The sequence below is a fragment of the Pelmatolapia mariae genome, linkage group LG5, assembly GCF_036321145.2.
Source record: "Pelmatolapia mariae isolate MD_Pm_ZW linkage group LG5, Pm_UMD_F_2, whole genome shotgun sequence".
In the NCBI taxonomy this organism is placed as follows: Eukaryota; Metazoa; Chordata; class Actinopteri; order Cichliformes; family Cichlidae; genus Pelmatolapia; species Pelmatolapia mariae.
This window is the reverse complement of record NC_086231.1, coordinates 19,365,465-19,374,122: the sequence shown is the minus strand read 5'-3', so window position 1 is coordinate 19,374,122 and position 8,658 is coordinate 19,365,465.

The window sequence follows — 8,658 nt, the reverse complement described above, 5'->3', positions numbered from 1 at the left end:
AAGCCTCTTGAATAATCCTATAAACAATCAAGTTGTTTTTTTTAACCAACTCCACCTTAGAAATCTGACGGGTACTTTGTTCATCATTTTGCACCATCTGATCTTCCTCGGATACCAAAAAATGTCGTCTTTGTTATTGATCAAAGTGGCTCAATGCATGGCCGAAAAATTGAGCAGGTAAAATATTTGAAGGGTCTGTTGCATATATTATATTTCTTTATACTTTTTTTTCTTTTTTGTAAATTTTAACTAACAAAAATGTGTGTAAATTATGTTTTCTTACCCAGACTAGGATCGCATTAGTCCACATTCTGAATGATCTGGCAGAAGATGATCACTTTGGTCTGATCACTTTTGATGACAGGATTTCTTACTGGAAGCGGGAACTCGTTCAGGCCAACAGGAAAAACCTGGAAAGCGCGAAAAACTTTGCACGCAATATTCAAGAGAGAGGATGTAAGATTTTACACTGAATACATATTTTGGAATATAGGGCTGGGCCATATGGCACAAAATCCATATTGCTGTATAATTTGAAGCATGTGCAGTAACGATATATATCGCTATATATTATTTTCTTCTGTATACCGTATTTTCCGCACTTAAAATCCTTTAATTTTCTCACAAATTGGCAGTGTGCCTTATAATCCAGTGCACCTTATGTATGAATTCTGGTTGTGCTTGCTGACCTCGAACCAATTTTATGTGGTACACGGCGCTCAAAAATCTGCCAAAAAATGTTTTAATACGACTTTGGTAAAGTACAAAGCCGCACCGCTTGATGGATTGTCGGAGCATTACAGCTACTGTAGTCTGGAGCCTCACGGAGTAATCTGGGTTAAAAACTGTTCGCTTCAGGTCCCAAAGTCAAACAAACACTGCGGCATCACTGGGAGTTAAAAAAAATTCTTTCATCTTTATTAAAATGATCAGCGTTGCTGCTTTACCAGGTGTAACAATTAAGTTTAACATCCAGGCATCCATGAAAACAGAATTTATTCAGTTTAATGGAGTTAGAAGTTAGCAGGTAGTTAGCTTACTAGTTTCCACCTAAACATGATATACCATGTTCTGACTGAGAGATTTCTGAAAAAATTAAAACGTACAGCTCTGCTATCACTTCCAACATACAGGAAGACAGAAAACTAAACAGCAGTGACTTTTTTAGGGTTGCTGAAGTTGGACTAGCTGGTATATAATGATGTGGTACGTGATCGCTAGCGACACAGCTTTGTTAGCATAACATAACCACAGTGAAGCTGGAAGATGAACACTAACTTTTTTCCACTCGATAAAAGTTAACGGGAGGGTTCCTGATGGTTAGGGACAAATGCAATCGCATAGCAGGATGCTGTAACTTCAAACTTCAGTCAGGAGAATAACTGAGATAATCCAGCCCCAATACGAGGTTAGTAATTAATATACTGCAACAACATGGGAATAGAGCAGCTGCGAGAGAATTTAACATTAATAAATAAATGGTACGAAAGTGGAGGAAACACAGTTTTTGGCTTTCCTCATATTGCAAAACATGCTTCATCTCTTCGCTATTACTGTTGCCCGGCATAATTTGCAGATGATATTGTTTGCAGCCGCTGTGATGCTTTTGACCAAAACAGGCGCAGCTTGATGACACCATCAACATGCGCTATCGTGGTAGAGCGGTATAGTCAAAATCTCTACCGGTGGCCAAATTCATATAGTTTCTAACATATACCATTTATACCGCCCACCCCTATTGAAATATGAACATTTGGCAAATGAACAGTGTACTGAAACTTTTTTTTGTTGATGTTGGATTTCAGCCACAGACATAAATGAAGCAGTGTTGCAAGGAGCAAGTATGCTGAATGCACATAACAGAGAAGGTTCAGCATCTATCCTTATACTTCTCACAGATGGAGACCCAACCTCAGGTTATAATAAAACACATCTGTAAACAAATGTACAGAAATATTTCATGAAATTGAGGTGTTTGTGAGCTTATTGTGGTGACCTGTCCTGGTTTATTATGAATTATGAGACTACATTGTTTCTGAGCTGAACTGGGTATGTCTTGTGTCTTTTCAGGGGTGACAAATCTGGAGAAAATTCAGTCAAATGTAAGACAGGCTATTGCAGGCAAATTCCCACTGTACTGTCTCGGTTTCGGTTTTGATGTTAATTTTAGTTTCCTTGAGAAAATGTCGCTGCAAAATAACGGTGTGGCACGACGGATTTATGAAGACTCTGATGCTGATTTACAGCTGAAGGTATTTAAATTATAGATACTCTTTTATTGTGATTTGAAACTCCTGAGAATTGAAAGAAACAATATGAGCATGATTTGTATCACTTCCACACTGTATGTCAACAGGGTTTCTATGAAGAGGTGGCCACACCTCTACTGACAGATGTGACAATGATCTATGTGGGTGGGATCAATCTAACCCAGACTAACTTCAGTCAGTATTATAATGGTTCTGAGATTGTGGTGGCCGGACAGATCACAGATAATAATATTGAAACCTTCACCCCTCAAGTTATGGCCATTTCGGTAAGAATCAATCCACAGGACTCATCAGGAGTACTCTTCTTAAACCGTTTTGTAGGTCAACATGCATTACATTGCATTTGAATTGTTACAGAGTAATAGAAGAATAATATTCTCGAATCCAAATGAAACCGTGGAATCCACTGGAACAGTATCTGATGACCATATCCAGAGGGTTTGGGCGTACCTCACAGTTAAACAGCTTCTAGACAAAGAGTAAGTATAATACTGTATATGTCATCTTTCCTCATGTGATCAAAACTTCAGCTTTCGAAAATGTGGCAGCATTAATGAAATTAATTAATTGTTGAAGGCGCAGCAAATTGAACACATTGAGGAAAAAAACTGCAGAATTTCACTGAGCTTGAAATAACATCTTTAAATGTTAATAAAAAAGTGCGCTCTTCTGGACAGAGACTTCCAATGTTGTTCCTGGATCTGATGGAGCCACTCGCCTAGCTTAGGAGTCACCACACCTAGTACTCCAATTACCACTGGGAATACTGTTACTTTCACCCTCCACATCTTCTCAAACTCTTCTCTGAGCCCTTGGTATTTCTGAAGCTTCTTGTGTTTATTCTCCCTGATGCTGCTGTCATTCAGAACCGCTATATCTATCACTACAACTGTCTTGTTCTGTTTGAAGAACCACCACTATGTCTACCACCACTATGTCTGTTTGGTTAGCCACCACCATTTTGTCCCACAAGATATTAGCTCAGTCATTCTCCACCATCCTTGGGTGCCTCTCCCATTTTGACCTCAGGACCTCTAGGCCATATTCGGCACAGATGTACACTATGCCGGCCACTTGGTTATGGAGTTCCATGTATGCCCTGCCTGCTAGTATCTTACACCCTGCTGTTATGTGCTAGATTGTCTCAGGGGCATTTTTACATATCCTGCACCTGAGGTCTTGCCTGGTGTAATAGACCCCAACCTCAATGGATCCTGTGCTCAGAGCTTATTCCTGTGCTGCCATGATTAGTGCCTCTGTGCTGTCTTTCAGTCCAGTTTTGTCCAGCCACTGGTAGGATTTTTGGTTGTCAGCTACCTCCTCTATCTGCTGGTGGTACATACCGTGCACGTGCCTATCTTTCCATGATGTCGTCCTCTTCCTCCTCTTTCTTGGGTTTCTGCTGCCTGAGGTATTCACTGAGCACGCGTTCGGTTGGGGCCATTTACCTGATGTATTTGTGGAGGTTCGATGTCTCATCCTGGACTGTGGTGCTGACACTGCTAGACTTGGGGTGAAACAAGTCTAGATCCACCATCATCCCTGTGCCCAAGAACAGCAAACCCTCATCCCTGAACGATTACCGGCCAGTTGCACTGACCTCGGTAGTAATGAAGGTGTTTGAGAGGCTGCTGAAGAACATCATCTCCTCCTCCATCCCAGACACCACAGATCCGCTCCAGTTCGCCTACCGATCCAACAGATCCACTGAGGACGCCATCGCCCACGTCCTGCACACCACCCTCAGCAATGTGGACAAGAAACAGGGTAACTATGTGAGAATGCTGTTTGTTGATTACAGTTCAGCGTTTAACACAATAGTGCCCAACAGACTGTTCACAAAGCTCAGGGACCTGGGACTCAACAGCCGTCTGTGTGCATGGGTGTTGGACTTCCTCACTGGCAGAACTCAGGTGGTGAGGGTGGGTAGGTGTGTCTCCGACAGCATCACCATCAACACAGGAGCACCACAGGGATGTGTCCTCTCGCCACTGCTCTACTCCCTTTACACTTCAGACTGTGTGGCCACCCACGGCTCCAACACCATTGTGAAGTTTGCTGACGACACAGTGGTGTTGGGCGCCATCTCCAACGGCAATGAGGCGGCCTACATGGACGAAGTGAAGAATCTGGCATCATGGTGCCAGGACAACCACCTCCAGCTGAACGTCGGCAAGACCAAGGAGCTGGTGTTGGACTTCAGAAGGAGTCAGCACAGAGACTACAAGCCCATTATCATCAATGGAGCTCCAGTGGAGAGGGTGCAGTCCTTCAAGTATCTTGGTGTCCACATCTCTTCAGACCTGACATGGTCTGCCCACATTCAGGTCCAGACCAAAAAGGCTAGGCAGCGCCTGTACCACCTACGACAACTGAGGAAGTTCAGGGTCTCTCCAAAGATCCTCAGGATTTTCTATACAGGCGCTGTGGAGAGCATCCTCACACAGAACATCACATCCTGGTTTGGGAACAGCTGTGTTAAGGACCAAAAAGCTCTCCAGAGAGTGATCCGTACAGCAGAACGCTGCTGCAGGATTGCTCTCCCCCCGCTTCAGGACACCTACACCAGGAGATGCTGGACTAGAGCAGCGCAGATACTGAAGGACTCGTCCCATCCTGGCAACAAACTGTTCCAACTTCTGCAATCCGGTAGAAGGTTCCGCATCATCCGGGCAAGGACAGAGAGACTCAAGAGGAGCTTCTATCCCCAAGCCATCCGGGCCCTAAACACACACACACCCGCCCTCTCACATCATCTATAATTGACTGAGACAGGACTCTCTTCCAGACACTCTAAACCCAGGCACAATGTACAATTTAAATTCCTTTAATTTTAAATATGTTTATATTGTCTTCTGTAAAACAGTCAGATTGTCTATCCTTATTTAATTCACTTGGTGTACAGAATTCACCTGCTTGCTGCTACTACTGCACATTCACCTAATGTATATACTATATATATATATATATATATATGTATATATATATATATATGTATATATATATATATATATATATATATATATAAAATGTTCTTCCTCCTCGCATTTCACTGTGTGTTATACTTGTATAACTATGCATGTGACAAATAAAGAACCTTGAACCTTGAACCTTGAAACAATCCATGTATGGTAAGGAGCTTCCTCATCTTGATGTCAGTGGCTTCTATCTCCTTCTTTGGCCAGCTTATTATCCCAGCAGGGTACCTAATCATGGGCCGAGCATAGGTGTTGATAGCCTGGATCTTGTTCTTACCATTCAGCTGCCTGACCCTCGGCAGGTACTTGGTGGTTGCAGCTTGCCTAGCGCCCTCTTCATGGTTCCCATTTGCCTGTGGGATCCCCAGGTACTTGTAGCTGTCCTCTATGTCTGCAAGATTGCCTTCTGGTAGTTTGATCCCATCAGTTCTGACTACTTTTCCTCTCTTTGTTATGATCGGAGTACACTTCTCCATTCTGAACGACATTCTGATATCATTGCTGTATATCCTGGTGGTGGGGATTAGTGAATCGTCACTTCCACTCTTGGCATTCATCTTGATCTCATCCATATACAGGAGGTGGCTGATTGCTCCATTCCATATTCCATATCTGTACCCAGTCTTGCTGATGATTTCACTGAGGGGTTTCAGGCCTATCCAGAACAGCAGTGGGGACAGAGCATCTCCTTGGTAGATCCTGCACTGTGCTATGGGCTTGAAGTTGGCCTCTAGTGTTGTACGCCACATCCTGTGCCTTCATCAGTTCCTGATGAAGGCTCTTAGGGTCCTGTTGATCTTGTATAGTTCTAGGCATTCCAGGATCCAGGCGTGGGGCATTGAGTCACAGGCCTTCTTGTAATCAATCCAGCCAGTGCACAGGTTGGTCACCCTAGTCTTGTAATCTCAACTGCCTGCTCAGTCTACCAGTAGGTGGTGTTTTGCGCCTCTGGTATTCTTGCCAATTCCTTTCTGTGCCTCACTCATGTATTGAGTCATGTGCCTAGTCATCTTAGCTGCTATGATGCCTGACAGGAGCTTCCATTTGGTACTGAGGCAGTTTATTGGTCAGTAGTTGGATGGGACCAGCCCTTTTGGGGGGTCCTTGGGCATCAGGACTGTCTGGCCTTCAGTTAGCCATTCCGGGTGTGTCTCATTGACTCACAGCTGGTTCATTTGTGCTGCCAGATGCTTGTAGAGTGCAGTCACCTTCTTCAGTCAGTAGACGTGAACAATGTCAGGCCCTGGTGCTGTCCAACTCTTCATACTGAAGACCCATTCTTGGATGTCTACTACTGTGATCGTTACTGGTCCCTGTTGAGGGAGGTTGCTGTGGTTGCTCTTAGGTCCACTAGCCAGTGAGCATTCCTGTTACGGGTTGCGTTCTTTTGTATTATATTGCAGTATTCCAGTATTGCACCGTCTCCAGCCTTGGTGGTGCTGTTCTCATATTGTTCCCCTGCCACTGAGAGTACACCATGGCTGGTTCTGTCGAGAACAGCTGGTTTATTCTCCTGCCTTCTATGTCTCTGGTGTATCTCTTCAAGCAGATGGCCAAGGCTGTGAGTGTTTGCTTGGCAGTCTCCAAGACCTCAGGTATGGACAGCTTGTTGTACTTCTTAGGCACCATCTTCATTGCACCTTTTGGCAGATCCAAATGTTGGCTAACCTCTATCCATGCTACCTTGATCTTGGCCTCTAACCTCCTTCTCTATGGAAGGTGCCTCTCCTTGTGGCTGTTCAACTTTTAACCAAGCAGCTCTGCTTGTAAGTCAGCTGGTTTAGTCTTGGTAATAGTTGCGGTAGGTATTGTCCATAGCACTGCACTTACACCATCTAGTAGATGTTCTGATGGTGCTTCACGTAGTCTTAGTCACCGACTATGGAGGATCCAGGTTTCAAGCTTTGCCATGATCCTATCTTATAGGTCAGTTGCTCTCACACTCAACGATCCTCCTTCCATTGCACTTGGGGCTTGGTACCCAATCTGGGGTGGGGGTGAACAATGTTCCCTCTAATTTTTCATGTGTCTGAGCGAACACACGAACTCCCTGAGCGGTCCCTTGGACCACTGTGAGAAACAGCACACATGTGCACTGTGGTCACGCCAGCATCGAATCCGTCCAAGTTACATGGTTTATTAAAATAATCAAATTACAGCATTTACATTTATGTTAGACTACTTTTAATTAACTGCTTTAGCCCACTTACAATGAAAATTAAAAAAAATCTTGTTCATGACCTGTGTAGTATGTTAACACTATTGGAAGTAAAAATAATTTGAACTCCAATTTTGAAAACACAACTTTCTTTAAAAAAAAAATAAAGCTCTGACTTGTATTATGAGTATGAGTCTGTGGTCTGGGAGAGAGTCCTGTAACTCTCTGTCGGCAAAATATAGTATATAATGACCAATGTTGGGCAATTAATTATATAGTTACTTCTTCAAAAAAAGTAACTGAGTTATGCAAACAACAAAGTTTTTTGCAGCTGTTTACCTAAAAATGCAGGCAAGGCGTTTTTTAAAATAAACATTTCAAACTATTTACAGAACAATCAGGTGTTCTACATCAAATTTGATGCCACACAAAATATTTGTGCCACTCCAAAAATAATTTCTGTCCACTATGAGATAAAGGAGAACAGTCTGATACCTGCAGGCCTGACAACAGGAGATGTATCACTCCTGTAACACCCTTAACATTCAGCAGTCGCCTCATTGTTCTGACACACACAACAAAACTATTGACTACACTACACACTAACTACACAAGATTTGCGCTAAACGTGGCAAATCTCTCACATCTCAGACCACCGCCCTCACTCCAAAACCTCCCCCCTTCCTAAACAACTAAATGCCATGTTGCCATATCATTTTTTGATTGGTCGACATGGTACATTTTTCGACCAATAGGAAAGGGTGGGGGTTTTTTTGGTTTTGTTTTTGCTCACAGGCGGAGAGCGCTTTCGAGCGTTTTCCTCATAAAACGCCGTTTTTACCATTTCTTCCTGCAGTAAATATAAACAACAATAGAATTCAGGAAGAAAACCAAACATTGCATGTATTTTTGTCATAACTCTGGTTTTACATGGCCTATCAACACAATTTAAAAACTGGTATAAAGTGAACACTTTTTCCGTCAATTGTTCCGTCTGTCCTGCTCACATCTCCAATGGTTGTACATGTTGCCATTAACGTGGCTTCACTCCTCATCAGCCACGCCGCTTTGCTAGCTAAAACACTGGTGTCGGCACATAAGGACGCTGTCACAGCTGGTCAACGACGTTGATTAGCTGCGTATAAACGAATGTGAATCGCATCATTGGCTAGACTATGGGATAAGGTGGCATCGTTCTAATCCCATACGGGAGCAGCCAGTCACTTACTGACTAACACTGCAAAACAGAATT